Raw genomic sequence first — 24648 nt, forward strand, 5'->3', positions numbered from 1 at the left:
TGAACTTGTAAATGACTCCCAAAATCACATCATGAACTCATAAAACAACATATTTGAGACTCCTTAAACTGGTGGTTATTTAAGTTTTAAGAGCAATTTTAAACAAAGGAAGTAAAGTGAAACCAAAGTCATAGTACTTGACTAATTTTCCACCACTAAATAAATTCTGTTGTATGTTTGTGATTCATAAATGATGAGCTCTCAAAGAAAGAACTGAGATGTGCACATGGGGAGCTCTTAAAACTGGTAGCATGTCTGAAACTCCTGCTGCTTGTCACTAAAATATGGTGCTGCTAGATGTGCTCCAGATGTCTTAAAATATCAGATGCATGTGTTTTATTCGTCTCTTACTTTCTTATTGGAGCCAGGGGAGAGTTATGGAGGAACTCTGTATTCTGAAATCCTCATATTTCAGTGTCTGTCTGTGGTGTAAAACTATTCCTCCAACAAATCGTATGTTAAACTCCAGTTTTATAAACTGTTAGGAGAATAACCTGACCACCACCAGCCAAACTGTCCACTTTATATCACAGACTGCAGCATTATTACACTTTTACATAGTTTATTGTGTTTAGTTTCAGGTTCTTGGGTTCTGGGGATGATTTCAAAGCTCTGTTGTTATTACTCAGATAGCCCCACTGAGTTATGTCATTACTCCATCCCTGAAGCTAGAACCTTTTTTTTAATTTGGCTCTCAGTTCAATTCAATTCATAATAGGCTTATTTGTATAGTTCCAATTCAAAACAGTCACCTCAAGGGACTTTTAAAAATACAGTCCAATTCAGTGGTAGTCCAAACATAATCTAATTAGAACAAATCCATTATATGATCGCCATTAGTCCAAATATATCTGTTCATGAAAGCCAGTTTATGAATAATAATAGCTTAGCAAAAGAAGGAACAGATTGCATTAAATCTTCTCTCTGATTCAATTTATCCTGAGCTGCACGAGAAGACAGTGGACTTATCTGAAATGTTATTTAAATGTTTGTTAAAGCTCGTCGGTCTCCACCTTCAGTGGCTTCTTATAATTTATTCTGACTACCATCACCACAATAATGTGTGTCACAATCATTATTGACGCTGCAAAGTTGTGGTCAGTCAGTGTGTCCACACCCTTTACTCTTCTGTAGTTTGAAAATATGCTGGTTGGATGTACTTTCTCTTTAAAAGCAAACGCACCGTCAGCTTTTCGACCTGCTGCAATGAAAAAGAAATAGGACAGTGGTAGTCATCCTCTGCAGCTGGAATATTTAATTATAAAGCCTCCATAATGAAAGTTCTGACTTAACTCATGTAACCACTTCAGAAGGAAAATGTTGAAATAAAGTCCTTCAAGTAACAGCAGTGACATTCTTCATGGTCATCTTGGCTGACAGTTTCATTTATTCTCTGGCTTTTAGTGTGGTTGAACAAACCTTTGACTTTAACAGCCTGTTCTGCATCCATAGATGACATGACTGCTGCTAAGAGGAATAAGTAGGACCCTGTCAAAAGCAATGACATGCCGCTCTTGTTAATGCTCTGGTGCAGTAGCAAGCAAAGCAGGATGTCGTCATGTTGGACTCTTGCCAACAGCTGCCCTTCTTCTTCCTCGCCGTCAACAATTACAGACGTGGAGACAGAAAACAAACAGGATCTGGCCTTCGGTCTAGGGAACTGTGAGCTGCCATCTGTCTGCAGGGAAAACAGCATGTTGGGACCCCATGTGGCGTCCTGGCATGAAGCACAGCCACGCTGTCTAATGACAGCTTCTAATCTACAATAAGACAAAAATACGTATTTTTCCATTAGATGGAAACACTGTACACCACCAATGAATGAGTGGATGTTTCTGTTGAGGCTGACGGAAAACTTCCCTCCTCCCATCCCTTTCTCCTTGTATTTGTCTGCAGACGTAATGTCCCAGCAGGCTGAGTTTTGTCTGACTCATCCTTTGTGCTCCTGCTAAAAACATCTCGACACACATTCTCCTTTTCTGGCCACCAGCTCTCCCTGCTCTAATCTACTGTACTCTGTTCTGCCAGGGGAATAACCAGGGTTTTCCTTCTCTCAGCAGGAATAAGTTATTACCTCACATCTGCAAGCAGGTCAAAATGAAGAGTGGCTTTATGGAGACAAAACTGTTGATTGGATCATTTTGAGAGGCTTTTTTGTTGTTGTTGTTGTTCTTTGTTTGGAGTGTGCAGTTATATCTGTAGAACAATGATCTAATAAGTTGCACGAAGACACTTGGCTCCTCTCAGTCATGTTGGCATCATATGGCAGCACCAGGTTGTTAATGGATGTGGCTTTAAATGTGAATTAACATGTTAATCAGATCGAGCATGTTGATCTATCTGGATAAAAGGATTAAAATGAGCTTGCTCAAATGCATTTCTCCAAGATCAATCAGTGGCAATATGCTGTTCAAGAAATGGACGCCATAGGAAAACAAACTCATTTACTAAGGAGGTTTTTTTTTTTGTGTGTGTGTGTGACAAGACATTGTTGTTGTTGTTGCTGCAAGAAATGGCTAGAAAAAAGTAAACATGCTACCCATTTCAGTACAAACCTTTTAATAAACTTTATTGACTTAAGAATCCAGTGTTGGCTAAAGCTAACAAAAGTCAATATAATGTGTTAACCTTTTTAAAACAGCAAACAGACACAAATTAGAGTTATTGTTATTAGTTTCATAGATTTATATTTGGTCTCAACCATTGTTTCTTTTTCAAATTTAGTAGTTTAATTATATAAATTTTTAATTGATTATTTCTTTTTAAATGTACAAAACATGAATTATTTTCCATTTTCCAATTTCAGTGGGATGTGTCTTTGGTGGTGATTAGAGTCTTGGATTTGTCAAAAATTAGCAGCAAAATTGATTTGACTGCATTTGTATTGTTTATGTAGTTTCAGATACTCCCTTTGGTGACCTCTGGTCAAAAATGCCCAATTGACTTTTATTGACACTACATTTTTTTTATCTCACAGTCATTGCAGTTTAAAAACAAATATTCTCTAAAATCAACATTTCTTTTAAAAAAAAAAGTATTAATATTGACATTTTTATTAGATTCCACAAGATTCAACTTTTTTTTCCCCTCTGTAGGCTGATGCAGGGATTTCTTTTATTTTTGCCTGTTATATTATGTAGTCATTGGACTAGCATTTAACGGGTTAAAAGTCTGGAAATGATTGATCGTTTGGTCATTTTGAACAGGTCTAAAGTTGTTTAAATCGTTTATAAAAAAAGGCAGCAAAAATGTTGATGTATGATGATTTTAATTTTGTCTTCTATTTTTTTACCTTGTTAATTAGACAACAGAAAGCAGTTCACTATCAGTGTTTTAATCTGATTCACAGTGAAATTACACACAAAAATGCAGGCTGAAACAAAACTAATGTACTTGATACTGAAGAAAAATACAAATAATCCAAAAGAATCCTCCAAAATATATCACAGTTCTTGTAAAGAGAGAAAAGATGACTGCAGCTCTGGTATGAATACAGTGACTCTCGTCTAATCTAAACTTTAATGAGCAGCTGAGAATGATTATTGTTCTCATCAGAAATAAAGAGGTGGTGGCAAACTCCTAAAGGAAATCTGGAAATAAACTTCACTGACTCCCAGAGTCAATGTGGGTGGATCATTAAGAAAACAGCGGCCTGCTGAGTGGGTGGAACCACTCAAAGATTACAAGATCTGTCCTAAATCAGCCTTTCAGCTGCTTATTCATAGACCATAAGAGATTTACTGGGGCCCTTTTATTGCAAAACATTAACTTACTACTTTGACATATGAAACATGCTGAGCCTCACTGTAATGCTTCATCGATCACCAGTTAACTGGTGATAAGGCAATAAATTCCTCTGTTATGATGGCAGGAGTATCTGGTACATTTCAAGAGCTTCAAATATACAGTTTCAGACAATGAAAATGTTCAAATGTAAATATATTCTCTCTTATAGGTGCCTCAAAATGAACCAGTAAAACTCTTGTTTCCCATATTTTCTAGCAGCTGGAGAGTAAGAAAAAGCTAATAAGTAGTGCTAAACAATCCAATTTTAATCGGCCATATTTGTGGAAAAAAGTCATAATTGCTGAAATGAAATGACTCGCAGATATGTGAGACAGCTTTGAGATTTGTTGTCTTTTGTTTTTTACTTAATGGTGATAAACTACGTAGGCTACAGTCCGTAGCCTATGTAGTCTGCACACTCCCAAGTGTCCGTAGAAACTACGTAGCACACTCTGTAGCCTATGGAGTGTCCTACATACTTTCCACACTCCAAAGTCCGTTTTAACATACGTGAAATAGGATAGCCCACCTAGACAACAAGAATTTCCAATAGCAGCAACGTAGGACGTTGAATCACTTAAATCTCTGAAATGACTAAGTTTGCATATCATAGGACACTTTAGTAAACATTAACACCAACAGGGTAATAATAAAAATTAAAAAAAAATAATAATAAGAAAAGTCTGACGCTCTGCTGTTTTCCAGCCGGTAGACACTTCATTTTCCCCATAAAAATCCATGAATATCAAATATTACAGAATTTTATTGCCACCCTTTAGCAAACATGTTTTAATGTACTTGGTTTTGTCACATTTTTACTAAAGTATAGTTAAAAAAAACAACAACAACAAAATAAAATTGAGCTTGGTTGCTTATTCACCACCGTCTTGTGCGCAATGAATTCTGGGAGAAAAGAGGCCGCCAAGGATGCATTACCAGCAGCCTTCATTTGAGGCCAAACGAAGTGCGGATTTGAAGGGTGGATTGGGACAGTGCTTGGCGCACCACGATGATGTATGTAGCTGACTTATCCGCACTTCGAAGTGTGCAGACTACGAATTGGAACACACCTTTAGTATCCTGTTAGCCACAGAGCTATGCCAACTAGTTTGTAGAGATGTGACGTTCGTGAATTAATCGATTCCTTTGAACGGCTCTTTTAAATTAACAATGGGAACCAAGTCACAGCTGTGAGCGGTTAATTTGTGAGTCATTCTTTTTGAATACAAATTTTCCACACTGACTATATCACCTTTTGGACATCATGCAAGTCTGATGTCCAACACGCCCCATTCATGTGAAGCATCTTATTGTTCGGAAACAAATACTGTTAGTTCTGTCCAAAACATTTACAAGAATAACAGTGACTGCTCAGGTTTATCCTTTTTTAATCTATATTTTTCCTATACTTTTTAAATCTTGTATAGTAGGTTTTGTATAGGTACATACAATATGTTGATTATTTGTTCGATTATATGTTCTTATATATTGTGAAATTTTGTGAGATATTGTAAGAATGAGCCAGTCTTTTGAATGGCTTTTTGAAAGGAACAGCTCCTCAGGATCCAGTTCCCTTCACAGAGCCATAAATTCCATTTCTACCAGTTCTGGTCCAGACAACTGGATATTTTCTCTTCTTCAGACAATTCTTTGTAAAACCTAGAGATGGCTGTGTGTGAAAATCCCAGTAAATGCTCAGACAAACAACCATGCCACATTCACAGTCACGTCAATCCCCTTTCTTCCTCATTCTGATGCTCAGTTTGAAATTTAGCCAGTTGCCTTCACCATGTCTATATGACTAAATGTGTTGAGTTGCTGCCTTGTGATTGGCTGGTTAGATATGTGTGTTAACAAGTTGAAAAGGTTGACTTGATTAAGTGGTAAATGTAATTCTGACAGTTTGTGTTTGACAGTATTTTTAGCCTCCATAACACACATCAACTACAGAGCATTTCTCTCCAGATTTTATTTTTGTAAGTGTCTTGTGTGCAATTAGAAATCTGGTAGTTTTAATGGAGGACTTGATGTTCACCTGGTTGAAACTTGTTTCTGTGTTTAGTAGAAGCTTTTTATTTATCAGGTTGTAATTTGACAGAATCAAAGCAAGTTGCTTTCATTATGGAAATTAAAACAATGAATTGGCACATAACTGAAAATTATCAATTTGTAATTATGAAAGACCTTTGGAACACTTGGTTGGAACACAGTTCGTATTTTTTTATTCTGACACTTGACAGAATATTTCATCAGTTTAGTACAAAGCTAATAATAGACAGGTCCTCCTTCTCACATTTATTGGACCATAGTTTGTTGGCGTTTGTGTTGTATTTGATTAAACTATTTCCATTTGTCACCATGTGCCAAACAATATAAACAAATGCAAGTGAATGGCCATTTTATTCCATCGCAGAAGTATTGTAATGCTCACAACTTATATGTCTGCTATTTATACGAATGACTTCATGGTTAATTTGATGAAATGCCAGAATATATTAAGAAAGGCCAAGTTATCGTCTAATACCTTTACCTTGACATTTAAAACCAAAGTAAGATTAGATTTCCATAATAGAAAATGACAATAGAAATTAGAATATAAAAATTAAATAGATAACTGGACCGTAGCAAAAAGTAGATTTTTTTATTAGATTGGGTTGAAATTATGCTGGATGTTGGTAGGGGCCCAAATTTAAAGTCATTTGAACAGGACCCAGCGGGATGTTATTCAGATCCTAATGAGAAGAAAAAATACCTGTTACCTGTTTTGTTTGTTTTTTGTTTTGTTTTGTTTTTTAGCTTTTGGGCTACAGATTGAGAATGGACTAATTTTATAGCCAGATAGCAAAAGAACCTGTGGCCCAAATTTGGCCCTGACTTATGGTGTTGATTAATTGTGAGTGTTGCTGCTGAAACTCAGTCACATGACCACCACATGGGAATTGCCATAAGGAAGAGTTCCTGTATAGGGCCACTTCTGGACCACATGTGGCCCACAGGAGACTTGCCATACTCCTAGCCAGGCTGGCAACTGACATCTGGTTCACTTCTGGGTCAACACAACAACAGCCAATACCGTAACTGAGCCAAGCAGCCCGGATTCAGCCCCAACATGTCTGCTGTGTGGGTAGTTTTCCATTAATATTCAGTCAGTCCTGTAAAGGACTTCAAACACTCCAGGCCAGCCCTTATAAGGAATCATCCCCGACACCATCAATGTGTGAATGTCAGAATTCCCATTTTGGTTTGCTTATTTGAACTAATCCTTTTTCTCTTTCTTCTCTTCCATGTCTGCTGTCTGCCTGTGATGCTGTTTGATCCTTTCAGGTAAGATTTTTTATTGCTTTGTCCAAAAAGAAAGAATGATCCAGAGTGAGTGCAGAAGTGTGTGTGTGTGTGTGTGGTTGTGTGAGTGTGTATGGGGTTGTGTGTTTGGGTGAGGCTGGGCCCAACCTTATCTCTGAAGATTACATCTGAAACTCTCTGAAGTTTGCTGAATTCCAGTGAAAGCTGTGGGTGTGGAGTTGTTTGGAAATGTTTTGGTACATGGTTTTTGAAGGTCTGGAGCAGGTTCTGCTTCAGCTGCTGCTGCATGATGTTAGCATGAGTGTTCATGAAAATGAGGAGAAAGTATGATAATACAAACCCCAATTCCAACGAATCACACTATGAGCTGTGTAAAATGTAAATAAAAACAGGATGCATTGATTTACAAATCTCATCAACTCATTTTATGCCCAGTAGAACATAAACAACATATCAGATGTTGAAACTGAGACATTTTACTATTTTTAATGTCCGTTTTAACTTCCTGAGAGCCTGCTCTGAGATTCCTGCTGACTATTTGAATCTTTTGATTATATTATACACAGTAAATGATCTTCAAAGTCTTCACAATTTTACACTGAGAAACTTTTTTTTTTTTTTTTCCACAATTTCTAGACCCAGTATGAGAGACTCTGCCTCTCTCTTTCATGTGATTGACCTGTCTCCAATTAACCTAGTTAGTTGTTAAATGCTTCCCAGACAAACTGGATCTAAAAATTGTGGAGCAACTTCAGAAAAGTTGGAAAGGCTTTGGAGATCCCACCATCTGTGTAATATCAAAAGATTCAGCGAATGAGAAGGAATCTCTGTGTGCATGGGAAAAGGCTGGATGCTGGTGTTCCTTGGGCAGCTAAAATTGATCAGTTTCAACATCTGATATGATGTTAATGTTCTTTGGGAATAAAATTTGGCTTGATGAGAACTATAAATAATTGCAATCTGTTTTTATTTCCATTTTATCCACCAGCCTAACTTTTTGGGGATTGAGGTTGTAGAAGGGAAGTGAGATCCTAATTTGAAGCTAATAGGAGTTTTTTTTTTGTTTTCTTTTTTGTTTTTTTTTTAACCTGGGACTGAAAGGGTTACTCCTCTTGTTGTGCTGCTGTTCGGAGCTCATTTTCAGGTTCTAAATGCAGGTTGGTAGTATTAATTGGTTATTGGTATTAATTATTAATTACAAACAGGTTGTGATTCACATCCTCAACAAACACACTGATTAAAGATCTGAAGTTATTTATATTTTTTTATAGCAAACAACTCGTGAGCTGACGGGAGCCAACAGGCCTCCTATAAAAACCAAACACAAATACTTTATAGGGAAATACAGCAACAACACAACTTTCACATAAAATTAGATTAAACTGTCATATGTCTGGTCACCATAGTGAGTTCAATAGAAGTCTTTGTGGTGCTGATGTGGTAGGCGGTGTAGCGTGGAAGTAGTAATGTACACTACATACTGCTACATATGGCTCACTGCTGTGTTGATGTTCAATCAAACATCTGAAAACATCCAGATTTTTGTCGGTGAATGCCAGTTTAACCAGTTGGTACCAGACGCCTGGGTGGGACGAGACAAATGAACATGTATTTTATTCAGTCTAACTTCAAGGTACCTCCACACTGTATACACCACTGGAAAGCTAAGACTCTTGAGATGTGAATGATTTATACCATTCCAGGCTACAATCATAGCTGTTGATCCAGTAAACACTTTTTTCTGACCAGTAATAAATGGAATTTATCTTTGAAGCCATACGGTACTCAAGTAGTTGGTCCTATTTGTTGGATCCAAACTTTGATTTGACTTTTTCAACATGTGTTTTGTGAAGTGGAGAAATTAGCAGAGCTGTTCTCATGGTTTTCTTACATCCCCATATAACTCCTTGGGGTTTGAACTGTGTTTGGTTTGGATGCCGATGCTTGGTAGAGTTTTTTAGCTGAGTTTCTCCCTGTCATGTTGCTCTGCTAAACGTTAGCATAGCTGCTTCCTAGTGTCTGCAAACATCTTCTGTTCTCCATGGATCTCATGCTGCCTCTTGTACAGGGCACTCTCATAAAGACGAGGTTAATTTACTGGTATTTGCTGCATTTCTATTTTTATGATATTGTTAACAGTGACGCAGTTGTAGGTTCTCTAACGTTCTGTATGAAACATATTTGACTTTCTTTCTGAGACGGTCTGAGGTGGCGCTCTGCTAATCCACATCAGAAATCCCCGAACACCACTGATCATATGTCCTGTAACACATAAACACCTTATGGACATTATGGGCATTAGACCAGCTTGTCAGGAAGTCCTTTCATAGCTCTGAGGTTGTTTCTAGTTGATCAATACGACAGGATATCACTTTCCTTCTGAGATGTGAGTCAGCCTTTGACTCTTTTGTTTCTTTGCTTTAACACAGACGTTTCAGATGGTTGATCAGTCCTTTTTTTTTTTTTTTTTTTTTTTTCCGGTTGCATTTCTGTGAAATTCCCCTGTTTGTGTCGGTTCTGCGGTATTCTTCAGTCTGCTTTCTCTTGCAGCGCTGCTTTATTAAACCACAGCTCTGTTCACCGGCATCAACCAGAAGATGAACTTCCAGATTCTGTGGCTTTAGCAGCAGCAGGAGAGAGTCTCTTTATCTCGGTGAGGAGTCTGCACTTAAAGGTCCGGTCTGCAGCCCTGCTGGGAAAGCTGGCAGCTGCGATCCATCATATGGATCAGACGGAGGCAATAAGAGGCTGAAAGGCTGGAGCAAAGGAGGCATGGACCAATGAAAAGGGAGATGCTAAATAATATCAGCTTTTGTTAACAGACGATTCTTCCTCCTGATCCTGTTTATAAAAATAGCCCATAAACCTCAGGTTAACAGTTCAGGATTCATCCCCTGGGCCTCTTGATCAAATGATGACTTCCATTTCGTAGAAAGGCAGGGACACAGATGTCCTCGGCTGTTTGTCTCCACAGAGAAGCAGCAACGTTCCAGACATTCACGTCCAGCCATAAACAAAGTTAACCGAGTTAAAAGGCTGGTCTGTATGGACAGAGCCGATCAATAAAACTTTGCACCCAGCCGCCGGGGGTGAGGGCGCTAACCTGGACATGAGATGAGAAATGTCATCCCAGCTGCACACATAAAACCATCTGAGAAATAACATCTGGATCCTGTTTGCATAAAACAAGCCAAACATTAAATGACTTATGGTCGGATCATTTATTCTTCCAGCTGCTGCTGTTGGGCGTCGCCACAGCAAATCTTTAGTTTTCCATTTCCTTCTGTCCGCTTTATCTTCCCGCCACCCTGACCACCTGCACGTCCTCTCAACACATCCATTAATCCACCTTTTTTTAAACCTAGCAGCACAACTTGCTCCCAACATCTCATTCCCACATGCCAACTGTCAACCTGGTCATCCTGATTCCAGTCCATTCTGTCATTTTCCACATGATTCTCAGTGTCTGGAACTCAGTAAGTCACATGAGCACCTAATACAGATTGTTTAAAATGTTTATAGTGGAAGAATCATTTTTATATAACCAAACAGCAGATATTACTGAACTCACCAGTCACTTTATCAGGTTCACCTTCTAGAACTAGGTGGACCTCTTTGTTTCCTCCAGAACTGTCTTAACTCTTGGTGTGATAGATTCAACAAGGTGTTGGAAACCTTCCTCAGACATATTGACATGACAGCATCACACAGTTGCTGCAGGTTTGTCGACTGCATCCATGATAAGAATCTCCCGTTCCACCACATCCCAAAGCTGTTCTACTGGACTGAGACCTGGTGACTGTGGAAGCCATTGGAGTCCAGTGAACTCATTGTCATGTTCTGGAAAGCAGGTGGAGATGATCTGAGTTTTGTGACATGGTGCATTATCCTGCTGGAAGTAGCCATCAGAAGATGCTACACTGTGGTCATAAAGGGATGGACATGGTCAGCAACAATACTCAGGTAGACTGTGGTGGTTAAACTAGGCCATGTTGGTACTAAGGGGCCCAAAGTGGGCCAAGTAAATATCCCCCCCACCATTACACCAGCAGCAGCCTGAAGCGTTGATCCAAGGCAGGATGGATCCATGTTTTCATGATGTTTTCACCAGATTCTGAGCCTAGTATCTGAATGTGGAGCTGAAATAGAGAGTCTTCAGACTCGCAGAATATGGATGGATGCATACTATGGTTGGAACCAGTGCTGATCTGACTTCCTTTTGCCTTTCTGCCATCTCCAGCCAGTCTGGCCATTCCCTATAGAACATCCTAGTAGATCAGCAGTTTCTGAAATACTCAAACCAACAACTGTGCCACGTTCAAAGTCTCTTAAATCATTCTGATGCTCAGTTTTAACTTCAACAAGTTGTCTTCACCATGTCTACATGACTAGATGTGTTGAGGTGCCGCCTTATGATTGGCTGATTGGATATTTGTGCTAACAAGCAGTTGAACAGGTGGAGCTGATAAAGTGGCCGGTGAGTGTAGATTTGTTAGTTTACAGGAACCAGCGTGCATACATCTCAGTGTGATAGAAAAGGAAGGTTGGGTTCAGTTGTTTTTTTTTCCCAGTAGCTGTTTGTGAAATCTTTCTTTTCTTCAAGCTTGACTGATTCTAAGGACAGCAAGGACATCTCAGCCTCTTCTGTAGATATATAATTCATCAATGTAGCTACTCCTGAGATACAACAGTCAGAAAAATAATGTGTTGCTTCAGGATTATGATATGTTGGGAAGAGATAATTAAATTGGAACGATAATGTAACCAGGGGGGATTTTTGTTCGGCCCTGGGAGGATGGTTTGACTGCGGGGACCCCATCTCTCCATTCTGAAGTCACAGTTGCAGGGGTAGTGTGCAGGGAGGGGGGCTCTGTTAGAAACGCTGGAGATGTCAGGAAGTTCAAAGCATCAGTGCCACATGTAGCCATGTGGTCCTCATAGAACAGAATCTGTTGATCATCAGACATAATTAATTCGATCGGATTTTACTTTAAACTATGGATAACTCATAATGAGTTATCCAAAGTTATCCAAAAATTCAAGATCCAAATGCATCATTCAACCTGTAGATCCTGAAATTGGAAAAAAAAAATTTGATAGACAGAAATTCTTCATGCATTAGGTTTATACCACATCTGTTGAAAATAAATCAGGCTAGGGCGGTTGTTGTGATAAAACTAGTTTATGTTAGTGAGAACTCTGCATTCTACACTAAACTGTATGAATGTTGTGTTTATGCTAACAGATTGCCCTAAATGTTACACCGTGATGAAACTCAGAAAATAACTAAAAACAAGAATTTTCCTGTGATGCCTTCATTAGATGGAGGAATTTATGGAGCCGGTAGACTAAGCTGCAGATATATGATCAGTTTGTTCTGTGGAATCTGAATAATGGTTGCACTGATTGATTTTACTCCAAGCTGAAATGGTTGCAAGTTGTGTGCTGGAACGAGTTGTCATCAGCTCATCTGTGTGGATCTGGGAACTGAAAATCTGCTTATCTGAGAAATGCAGTGTGCACAGTGCAAACTGTGTGATGCTGAACGGGTGGTAAAACATATCCAAAGGTCTCTGAGTTGGCGGAAATTGATTAATTTGGTGAAATGGAGGTGGAGTTATTCTTTTTTTTTTTTCTTTTCACTTTAAGGAATCCTGATTTTTTCTGCCCCTGTCTGGCTTTAACATTAAAATTTAAATTCTTGCTGGCTTGGCGAACCTGCTCCACCATCAGGCCATCCATCAGGTGTGCATAGAAGAGTCACAGTGATGATCAGTAAGGAACTTGACCATGAACTTCATTATGCATGAATATAGCTTTTAACTCCGTCCTGGAGTTAATGCATCAGCCTGAATAGTCAAATCTGACGTCTTGGACAAGACTCTTGCTGCAGCACATGTTTAATAGAGTTTAATAGAGAAAATTTGGAATTATGAGCTGCAGGATATAGTGCCTTTTGTGAGGAGAGGCAGGAAATTATAAAGGTCAAGCAGCAAAATCATGAGAGGAGGCTGTGCAGAAGCAGAGTGCAGCATGTGGTTATGAAAGCTCTCCATCTGCACAAAAGCTTTTAACCCCCATCTCAGTGTGTCGGTTCTCCGGGTCTAGTCTGGTCGGTTGTGCTGCTGAGCAGAGGAAATGGACTCCAGCAGCATCTCTCAGACATCATGACCACACAAAAACACTCTTTTCACTCAGACTGCGTCAAACAAAGCGGACTGCAGCGAGGAAAAAGGTTCATGTGGAGCTACAAAGTTCAGCTACATGTTTTCACACCTTTGTTATTTTTAGATCTTAAAAGTTTGAATTGCTTTAGGATGTATTTTTATGATTAAGCTCATTTGATTTAAAAGTTTTGATCATGAGCTGTAATTCTTGCAGTATGCTGGAGACACTTTCCGTCAGAGGATCATGTTATCATAAGCATTCATCCTCACACGTCAGGTTTGCTGTCAGCTAGAATTCACATTTCCTCTCAATTTTCAAACTGAATCTGTTTTCTAAGGGTTGGATCAGGGTTCTGTGATAGTACAGGGGTTAACAAGATAACAGTCCTGATGCTGCTTTTTTGCTTTGCTCCATTTCTTCCAACAAACATCTGAAATACTGATTAGTCTGACCACAATCCAGGTTTCCACTATGTGATGGTCCATTCCAGATGCCTCCGAGTTCAGAGAATTCAACACATTCGTGAACATAACTCTGTATTAAAGAGTTTGAAAAAGGTTTCCACTGTAATCCTTGTTCATGTGGTTGTATCAGCTGTTAATGAATGATAATTCTGGATGTAGGTCTGTCTGAGGGATCAGAGATCACTGTGTCCTGAGGCCTGTACTACAAAGCTGGATTTTCTCTTATCAGGGTAACTTCAGGGTTAACTCTGGGTTTTCTGTACTACGATGCTGGTTCACTTCTTACCATGCTGTATCACCGCAGCAACAAACGCTGAACGGCTAACGTGCTCCAGAGCAGGTTATGTTCTGAAGAAGAGATCAGCGAGTGTAACAGCGCCACCTACTGACCAATCAGATCCCATGAAAAATGGCCAGCCCATTTTTAGAAGATCCCGTTGAGGTTGGTGCATTTATAGTGAGAAGAGTGCATAGGAGAGAAAGAGTCTTTAGGAACAGATCCAACCTGTTGGACTTTCCTGATGACATACTGTACCAAAGGTACAGATTTTCAACAAATTGGCTGAGATACATATGTCAGCTGTTGGATCCGTCTGTAGCAAACATGACCCATTGTAGTCGGGCGCTTACTGTCCTGCAGTCAGTGTGCATCGCAGATAAATTGTGCTGCTTTCATCCATACAACAGATACAGTAAGAAAGCCTTGTCACTAACTGCTCTGAATTATGTTTTTATATTTGTTCTTTACTTGCTCCCAAGTCCTTTTTAGCTCCACTGGGGTTGCTTCTGAAATGGAGGTTAATAATAGTGATAATTCTTTTTCACACATGACATAAGTACAGAACCATTGAGTTATGGAACGCACAACTATCTGTGTATTCATAGTGGAAGAATTGATATTCCAACACATAACATGCTCACATGGTAGTGGATCCTTTAAAGAACTGGGAAATATGACATAAATAAAGCATTCCCAGAAACGTTTGTGCTGTAATACAGTGATCTGAGTGCTGGCCGTTTATATTGTCCCATTGATTAATATTGGATAATGTGACAATCTTACGCATTAACATAGTCGGCAATTTTCTGCCAGCATTTCTTCCTGGCTTTTGCTGCAGTGTTGCTTTTAGCCTGAATTATATTTTTAAATTCTTCATATTTTTGAAGAAGAATAGTCTGCTCCTCCATGGTAAAATACACTGCTCTGTAGGGTTTGTCCATGTTTGGTCAGAACCTCCAAACACCACCCCTTTTATGTGAACGCACACTAATCTTAATTGGAAAACCCTGGGTTGAGTTACTGAGTTGATAACCAGCTTCGTAGTACAACTTATCCAGATCCTGAATGTCAGGGTAAGTCAATCCAGGTAACAGAGAGAAATCCGGTGTATGTTAATCACGCTTCGTAGTACAGGCCTCAGCTTAGACCTCAAGCCCCTCAAACTGCTTTTGGATTATGTTTCATGTCTGAAATGCAGAAATGAATGTACATCAAGCAATAAAATGAAGTTGTTGAGACAGAATATAAAATATCTTAAAGAAACACTACTGAACTCTGGAAGATTTTCTTAATGACATGCCCCCTAACAATGGCTAATTCAGCATCCAACTTCATCCTGTCTCTTCTCTGAGATCTTTCCAGCCAGTAAAAGTCAGTCTGATGTTGACTGTTGTCTTATCGCTTGATCTGTCACTTTCTTTTCTTGTCTTCATCCAGTAATGTTTCTGTGATGAATTAACCACTGCACTGCGCACATTAAAAACAGCCCGTTTGTTGATATACAGTTACTAGATAATGCAGTGGGGTAAAATGAAACTAATTTGTAAACTGACTTATCTCGGAAGCTAAAGTTGTAAAGTGTGGTTTCTCAGCCTCAGGATGCTACTAAGCAATGATGTATCTGGGAATGTAAATAATAAATGTCAGTGTGCCATCAAAACGAGTCAGAAACACAATTTTAAGGTTGAAAATTTACATTGTGCTACTTTAAGGTCAAACTGTTTGAGATAAAAGAAACATCAAACAATTTATTTTTAATTGTGATTTTACTTTGATTTTTTTTAAATAGACTTAGTCTCAACTTTAATTTGAGAGTTTATTTCCCTTTAAGGGAGTAAATTATGAGAATAAAAGAGAAGAAATATTCTGTTTCACTAAATATTTTCATGGAGAATGATTCCTAAACAGTAAATGCTTGCAAATCTTCCTGTTGGAGGCTTTTTACTTACCATCAGCTCCAACATTTACCTTTCTGGTTCTCTATCTGTCTGTATTGTAAGGAGCAAACCATGATGAAGCATGAAATGAATTATTTTTAACCTTACATAACTTAGCATGTCTGCACTGAAACTCCATTTTTACCTCCTACTGACTGCATCTGAGCAACGACTTTCAGATCAGGCTAACTATTGAAACCAGTCCTATTATCAGCGGGCTGCCAGGTCTGAGACGGCAGTAGAGTGATACATCTATTTGTAACCTGGTTCTTCCTGAACATGAGTCCTGGTTCGGCTCCAGCTGATTCTGGCCATGCTTGCAGCCTGCTTCATTTCCAATGACACCATCAAGCTGCAGTAACTCGGACTGTACTAGTAACACACAGCGATAACTGGACATCCAAACCTTTTAGTGTTGGTTATCTGTTGCTTAGACAACCTGCCATGTTATCTTTGACTCTGTCATGGTGAGGCTAGCATTTTAAACCCAATCTAAGCTAAATTAAACAAGGTTAGTGGGAGCATCAGAGGGATATTCTGGATGTAGCTCTGAAGGAGGAGTGGTCGTATGCCAATTGTAAGATTGGCAATTTGGTTTGTTTCCCCAAACCACATGTTGAAGCAGAATCAGTGTGACAGAAAATAATCTGTGTATACACACAAAATTAGAAAAACATTTTTTATTAATACTTTTATTAAGTTGGTGTTGTATCATACATGGTTGGAAAGCCTGATTAGTTATCTTTGCAATGAGGTATAACTTGTTAGGTCTGTGTAATGAGCAATGGTGGATTGAATTCTCCCACAGTAATTAGGAAGAAAAACAATACATTTTCGGCATTTCTACTATTGATTTATTTTTATACACTCAGATACCTCAGAACCAAACAGAACCCACATAATATAATAACATAATAGCATAATACGTAACTTGTATTTTAACTTGGTATTTCAGCTGATCTGAGGCTTTCTTGGAGTTTGTTCCAGACATGTGGAGTATAGAAGCTGAATGCAGCTTCTCCATGTCTGGTTCTGACTCTGGGAACTGATAAGAAACTGGATCCAGATGACCCAAGGGTTCTGGTAGATTCATACTGGGTCAAGAGGTTGCTGATGTGTTTTGGTCTTAAACCATTCAGAGCTTTATAGACCAGCAGCAGAACTTTAAAGTCTGTCCTCTGACGAACAGGCAGCCAGTGTAAAGACCTCAGAGCTGGACTGATGTGGTCTATTTTCTTGGTGTTAGTGAGGACGCGAGTGGCATAGTTCTGAATAAGCTGCAGTTGTCTGACTGATGTTTTAGGTAGAGCCTGTAAAAACACTGTTGCAATAATCAAGCCGACTAAAGATGAAAGCATGGACTAGTTTTTCCAGGTCTTGCTGAGACATCAGATCTTTTACTCTTGATCTATTCTTAAGGTGATAGTAAGCTGATTTTGTGATTCCCTTAATGTGTTTCTCAAAGTTTAGGTCTGAGGCCATCACTACACTACTATAGTCATTAATTTCTTCAGCGCATTTACCAAGAGCCTGTACAGGGACTCGTCTCCTGTTGACATTGTAATATCTGTGTGTCATCTGCGTAGATGGTAACTAATTTTTGATTTTCTTTATTAGCTGTGTATGCTAGCAGCTGCCAAGAACTGCCGAATAACTTATTTTTACATGTTTCTATATAGATGAGAAGTTTTGTAATGTGTTGGGTTGTTTAGGTGCCATTTTTGGATTTTTTCTTGTTCTGAGACAGAATCTGAGTCTTTTATATGCCGCTTGTGAAATCTAACTTCAAGATGGTCTAAGCTCAAATGAAGTGGTCAGCCTTTTGATATGTTTCAGTCCATTTCTTAACTAAATGTTAAACATATCTGTCCGCTGCATGCTCAAAAACAAATTTCAAATGACATACAGCATTAAAACATATCTTTATTATGAATCAATATCGTGACTTACCCATTAGATTAGATTTTGACACAATACTGACTTGTTGATTACTGGTCCTAGCATTCAACAGTTACTCCTGGTAAATAAAACAAAATCCTAGGAGGTATTGGGAGTGCATTACTTACCTTGTGTTGATGATGCTCTTGTCCCAGCAGGAAATCTAGCATAAATCACATTCCCTAAAGCTTCACATTTCAACATTTTTTAACAACACATGCATTCAAAAGGAGTGCTGGGAAAAGGTATGAGCCCCGAGCTCTAAAATATAAATATGAATGACTGAAGTCTCACAGCTTCATTAGGTCTTTGAGGTCTGTCGTTGGTTCATTGGAAATAATCTTCACACCTTGTCCCAAGGTTAGTATGAGCATCAGAGAGATATTCTGGTTGTAGTTCTGAAGGAGGAGAGCTATGGACTCCTAAGCAGCTGTAAAGTGACCATTGAGCTGGAGAAGACTAGAAGACGAAAGAAAAGAGTTGTGAAGAATGTATAATGTTATCAAGAGTTTACAGAAACACTTGAAGTGAAGTCTAGATCTAGAAAACTAAGAAACCAAGAGACAGTTGTTCATAGGATTACTCAAAATGTAAACCAAACCCCCTGTTTGATGGAAAAAACCTTCATTCAGGATTGCTTGGATTCTGCGGTGGAGGGGTTTTCTATCATGCGTAGCACAAATACAACCTTCATATGAGTTATTCGAAGGTAAGGTAAGTTTATTTGTAAAGCACATTTCATGTATAGAACAATTTAAAGTGCTTTACATAAAACATTTAAAACATTACAGATGGTGTAAAGAAAAAGTTTTCAGTAGTATAAGGCAGCAACAAATAGCAAAAATCACAACATCTCCATATTCAGCTCTTCATTGTGTGTTGTTGATTGATTTACAGCACATCTTTTCTGTAACCAATCAGAACAAGAACCATTCCCAAGCAATTTTGCTTAAAAGGCAAAAAAAAAGTCACAAATTTCTTTTGCCTTATTATTTTAATGGCGAACTTTTGCTAGTCACTGTACCTTTATTTGACTGTAAGGTGGTCGTGTGGACAACAAAATAACAAATTAAATAGTCCAATACAATGGACTTTTCAAGAAACAATCACTCAGAAGTAAAAGAAACATTTCTCAGCTCATTTTTGCTCATTTTGATGTCAATATTTCCTGGATAATGAGCAGAGATGGGGGACCCAGAGCATCACCAGTCACCAGCCTCCACTGACACCAGCAATATTAAACCACTTCTTATGTAACAGAAGAAGTTGTGATTATTTCCAAGGATGCAGTTGGAAGTAGCAGTGGGAGAACACCCAGTTACAACAGCCAGTGTGAACTTTTCAGCCTTCTCCTGAGCTGTGTGCATAAAGCAGTGCCATGATGGTACACCAGTGATGACCTTACATCCAGACTGTTGGTGAAACAACAGAAACTGGTGTGTGCAGGCAGAGTGGCAGAACCCCGGCTGAGTTCAGTAATTGGAGAGTGGATGAGGCATGTGGCAGCTCTCGTCTCGTGGTGACAGCCTCAGAGGTGGGCAGAGAGCCTTCCATCTCCAGCTGATAATTACAGTTCTTCACCCTCTGCATCACATCGGGACAATTACCCCGGTGAGATAACAGCTACCGCCGTGTCTTTCTGCTGTCCAACCGACAGGAGACGGGGGCGGAGAAAGAAGCTGAACTTCTGGTTTGATAGCTATTGCTGTCTTTTTGTCGTGGGACAAGTATGAATCCCAAACAGTTAGTTCAGGGTGACATTTCCTGGGTCTAGTATGACTTGTCATCCAGTCAGATGCTTATAGAAGAATTGATGTCAATATACTCTCACTTCAGAAGCTCGGAGGATTTGAATGTGTACCCGTCACCATCTATCATCGGAGATGGAGGAGAAAGAATGAAGGTGAAGCTGACTAATAATATAGACCTTGCAGGTAAACTCACTGACATAATTTATGCTAAGGAGGTTAAGGACCAGACAGACCGGAGCAAAAACAGCCAGAATAATTTCTGCATTCTACCGTCGGTAAGATGTAGATCCGCTTATGTTTGCCTCTTGTTGAAGACATCTTAGTGCCAATTTTTAGAGTCTTTAATCATCCTCACCAGTGACTCTACTCATGACTTTTTAGAAGTGGTAAACAGATCTTGTCAGTTCATGGGGAGCATCACAGCTACAAACAGCCATAACCAAAACGTCACAGTGCAGGGAATCTGTTAATGTACTACAGATCACACAGGAAGTCATGTACAATTACATGGAAAGCACAACCCATCTAAAACCATGTGGTTCACATGTTTACACCATGTAGAACATGATATAACCTTTAGTTAAAAAATAAAATTCACTTGTGCTCTACATGGCACCACCCTTCATCATGTGATCACATGTGGAAAAACAATGTGGAATTCATGTGGTTGTTTTGTACGTCTACAGGGCAACTTTGGGTTCTCTTGGAAGAAGGAAGGAGTTAGGGGTTCATTTTCCATGACTCTATAATGATCATTACAGGGCTGCTCTTGGTCACAACTTTCTGAATTTTAATGTGAATAAAACGGCGGCTACAGTGTTTGGGCTGCATGGCTCCTGTGGCTCCTCCCCAGTTGATCTTGGCCGCTTGTCTAGCTTTTTATAACCAACTGTCATTAATTTGGGTTTAAAGTTGGACAGTGATTTTAAACTAGATCGGCAGATTGAAATCGACGGTAAAGTCCAGCTTATTTAACCTTCGTCAACTCACTAAGGAAGATAATTTTTAACTGAGACAGTAATTCATGCCTTCATCACTTGCTGGGTTTATCTTGGAGTAAGATAGTCGTCTCTCTCTCGTCTTCAACTTGTCCAACATGCCGCTGCTCGTCTTCTGGTTGGAGAGGGTAAGAGAGACCACATAATGGCTATTTTAGCTTCACTTCACGGGCTGCCTGCATTTTACAGTACATTTTATGATTTATTTTTTTGTTTTTAAATCCTTAAGTGTTCTGGCCTCGCTATACCTCTCTGAGCTGCTTTTCCCGTATTTGTCATCCTGGCGCCTCATCAGCTGATCTGCTCCTTTTGGAGGTACCGAGGTCGAGGCGAAAGCTCAGAGGGGACAGAGTCTTTGCGGTCGCTGCTCCTAAACTGTGGAAATTGTTGCCGCTGCAGGTTAGAGACGCCCATCACTGTCCAATTTTAAAACCCACCTGAACAGACAAAATTTTATGGCCTTCGATCAGCATGAGACTCTTGCTTTTATTGAGTTTATTGTTTTATCATTTCACTCACAATTGTTTCTGTTTTTATTTTGTAGTTTGCACTTTGTTTCAACTGACGTTGTGGTAAAGTGCTCTATAAATAAAGCTGAGTTGAGTTGGGCTTAGTCATCTTCGTATCAGTCTCGAGTCTTTAATTAGGAAAATAGACAGAAAAACCACATTTCTCTCTTTAACTCATGCACCTTCACAAATAGAAAATAGAAGCATCAAGAATGAAGAAAACAAAGAGAAACGTGTGTCTGCCATATAAAATGTCTTCCCTTTCCATTTCTGTTTTTCACACACACACTTTTCTCATTGTGCTCCTACACGCCAGCTGTATTCATCCTGCAGGTGCACATGTTTGTGTAGGATCCTGTCTAAGCCACTTCCACATGAACAACGTAGTTCGTCTGGCTTTAAGTGCTTTATATTTACCTAAACACTGATTTATCTGCAGCTCATTTAGTTTTGAAGTCACTGAGTTTAAAGAAATATCATATCTGCAAAATTTTAGACTGTTTACATCTCACTATGACAGCGATGTTAAAGACATGGAGTAGTAGTCCAGAATCACAGTTTTATTTATTTATGTTTGTATTTATCTGTTCCTAAGATTAAACAGGCAAACCAGGTATGAATTTGATATTTTGATAAGAGTATCTGAAATTTCAGCTTTGTTTTCCTCTGAATTAAACTGTAGTCATGCAAAACTAATTCCGCAAGTACAACCTGTTCTCATTTCAACTGTTCAATACCCCATCTTGATGTCCCTGAGATAAACACAAAGTGCCTTTTATTGCTCAAAAACATTTTTTTTTATGTATTATGGCAATAATTGGTTATATTTTAATAATAAAAAGACTCATATTTGCCCTAAACTTCAAAAGCACACAATAAAGAAGGGGCCCCAGGACAGACCCCTGGGGCACACCAGTGATAAAAGCCAGGGCCGGGAAGTGAATAACTTGCATCGAATGTGCCGAGTGCAGCCTGAAATGTGAGATTTATACCCGTCTTAAGGTGTATGAGTTAAATCAATGAAGATAAATCTGATTAGGATAATAGTGTTTATTTTTCTTTGCTAAAAGCAGCCCTTTGCAACACAAAGCTCGCAGTAGAGACATTGTGTTGTGTTTTTTTTTACAACTTTGGTTGTTTAAATAAGCGCGTATTCAGCGAATTAACTGCTAGGATCTAAAAATGGGTCCAAACACAATAAGTCACACACAGTAAACATCCTTCAGTTGATAGACTCACTTCCTGCCTCAGCTTTCATATCCAGTAATTACTGTTTATAAGCACATTGATTATTGTCAGCACTGTGAGCTCAGTGTCAGTGACAGTGGTTTGTAAAGTATTTTTAAGGACAGGTTATTTTTAAAAACCCTGTCTTGCCAGGAAATGCACCTCTCAAGGGTGCATGTCTTCTTTTTACTCTTGATACATTGGTCTTTGTGTGGAAAGAGAGCTCAGTCTGTCACTTTCTGGACAGAGTTGGTAACCAGTGATTAAATTCCCATTTTTCACTGAGCTTTCCCACAGGATGCCAGACATTTCATTCCAACAAATGGGACAAATCAAACAGTCAAGCAGGAATGCAGACACACACACAAAGACACACAATGTTAATGTCAGGTAACCAAGACAATCAGCTTTTAGGATATAAGAAACTTCTCAAGACAAATCATCCTTTCTTTGTCGATGGCCCTTTATGTTATTGGGGGGGGGGGTTGGCTGGCCGGAGCATGACATCATTCCAGCGGGGGATTTGACTGGAGGAAGGGGGACAGGAAGTGAAGGGTTAGGTCAGGGCATTTAGTCACTTCGTGCTGAAGAAGGAAAGACTGACCAGAGTGAATTGTATTTGTGTGTCTGCCGGTAAATTCAAGCTCATATTGTTTCTTTAGAGTGATTCTACTCTGCAAAAACTGAGAAAGTTTGTTCATGTTACATTTTATACATGTTTAATTTCACAAGAAACCTCGGCCGCAGCGCCCTACAATGATGTGTTGTAAGGGTTTTGCTTGCTTCTCTTCTTTGGGCTCCACCCACCATCCCAGCTGATTAGGTCTGCAGAAGTTCAAAGTTAAACAAGCTTCTGATTGGACAGCTGATACATATACGCTCCCAAGTGCAGAATGAGTCATTAACCCTTTTTCTTCTTTTCAAAGGCTCTGTTCGCACCGTAGGCAAACGTGACTCAATGACAATGGACAGAATGATGTTTTATTATCATTTCTGAGGCTTTGATTGCACAACTTTGAAAATGATACATTTGCTAACAACTATCATCTATTTTTTACCCCTGCAAGCAGAGCATGTCGCATGTGATGTTACGTCTCCGCATGTGTGATGGATGGATGTCGCATTTAAATGATGTTACCAACCATGCAAAAAAAAAAAAAAAAAAGATTTGCTCATTTAAGGCTCATTAATACTCCCATTACATACGTAAACCGGTACGTCCCTTTCAAACATCTCTGCCCTCATACTTTTATGCTTCATTTGGTTAACATGGTTGTTTGCCAATATAGCCAGACTCATACTCAAAATAGTTTTGATATCTAATTGGTGGGGCAGATGTAATGGGCTGGCTGGCCAAATTTGGCCCGCAGGCCCTACTTTGGGCACCCCTGCAGTAGATGGTGGTGGGCTATGGGGATATCAAATACATACAGCTTCTTCTTCTTTGTTTCTTTCCCTGGTCCCATGTCAACTGTACTGCTCAACACTGCCCCCATGGTTTCTGGTGGTACTGCTCTGTTTGTCCATCATGGTACGCATCCTCAAAGACCCCGAAAACAGACCAAATTATGCACGTAGACAAACAAAATGCTCTGTATCCGCATTTTTTTGTGGAGCATAAATGAGCCTTAAGACCTGCAGCATAAATGCTGTCAAAGTGATGAGGTACACAAGCAAAATTTCCTTATTTAAATTATTTTTTAGACATTTAAAAATGGCATAAAACAACACAATAAAAACTGTTGTTTAGCACTTTTTTTAATTTTCAACTTTTGATGTTTGAGTTAGCTCTAAATGACTTCCATGCTGTTGTTAGCCTCAGTGTCCCAGCTGTTTAAGAGACATGAGTACAACAGTAGCATCAAAAAGCATTAAAGATATTTCACCTCTTGGGGAGATCAATATCTTTTTCCAAATTTACTGGAAGTCATCAGGTAGTTCAGAAGTTTCTGTATCTAGATAATCATCATCATCATCAGGATTCAGGATGGTGGAACCATGAGTGTCTAAATTTCAGAGGAATTGAATGACAATTTAAAGCTGTTAATTAAGAAAAGAAATTAAAGAGAAAAACTAAGATTTGTAATGGAAATCATTGGAGCGTTTTTATGGGATGAAATGTAGATCAGTGGATTTGAGCATTTGAACTCGGGGGATTAGGAGGTGCTGTGTGTTATTTTCCAGTTCAACTTCCTCACGTTGTTTACTACGTTTACTCAAACGTGTTGTAATTTGCTTTTTCTTCATCAGTGTGTGACCTACTTCACATCCAGCTTCACTGTGAAGC

The 24648-nt window shown here is 39.0% G+C and overlaps 1 protein-coding gene across 5 annotated transcripts in view; it reads left to right on the top strand.

The window, feature by feature from the left end:
- dbn1 (drebrin 1) overlaps nucleotides 1–24648 on the top strand; it is a 134710-nt gene that overhangs the window by 57202 nt on the left and 52860 nt on the right. The window lies entirely within an intron of this gene.

The sequence above is a fragment of the Melanotaenia boesemani genome, chromosome 15 (assembly GCF_017639745.1).
Source record: "Melanotaenia boesemani isolate fMelBoe1 chromosome 15, fMelBoe1.pri, whole genome shotgun sequence".
Classification (NCBI taxonomy): Eukaryota; Metazoa; Chordata; class Actinopteri; order Atheriniformes; family Melanotaeniidae; genus Melanotaenia; species Melanotaenia boesemani.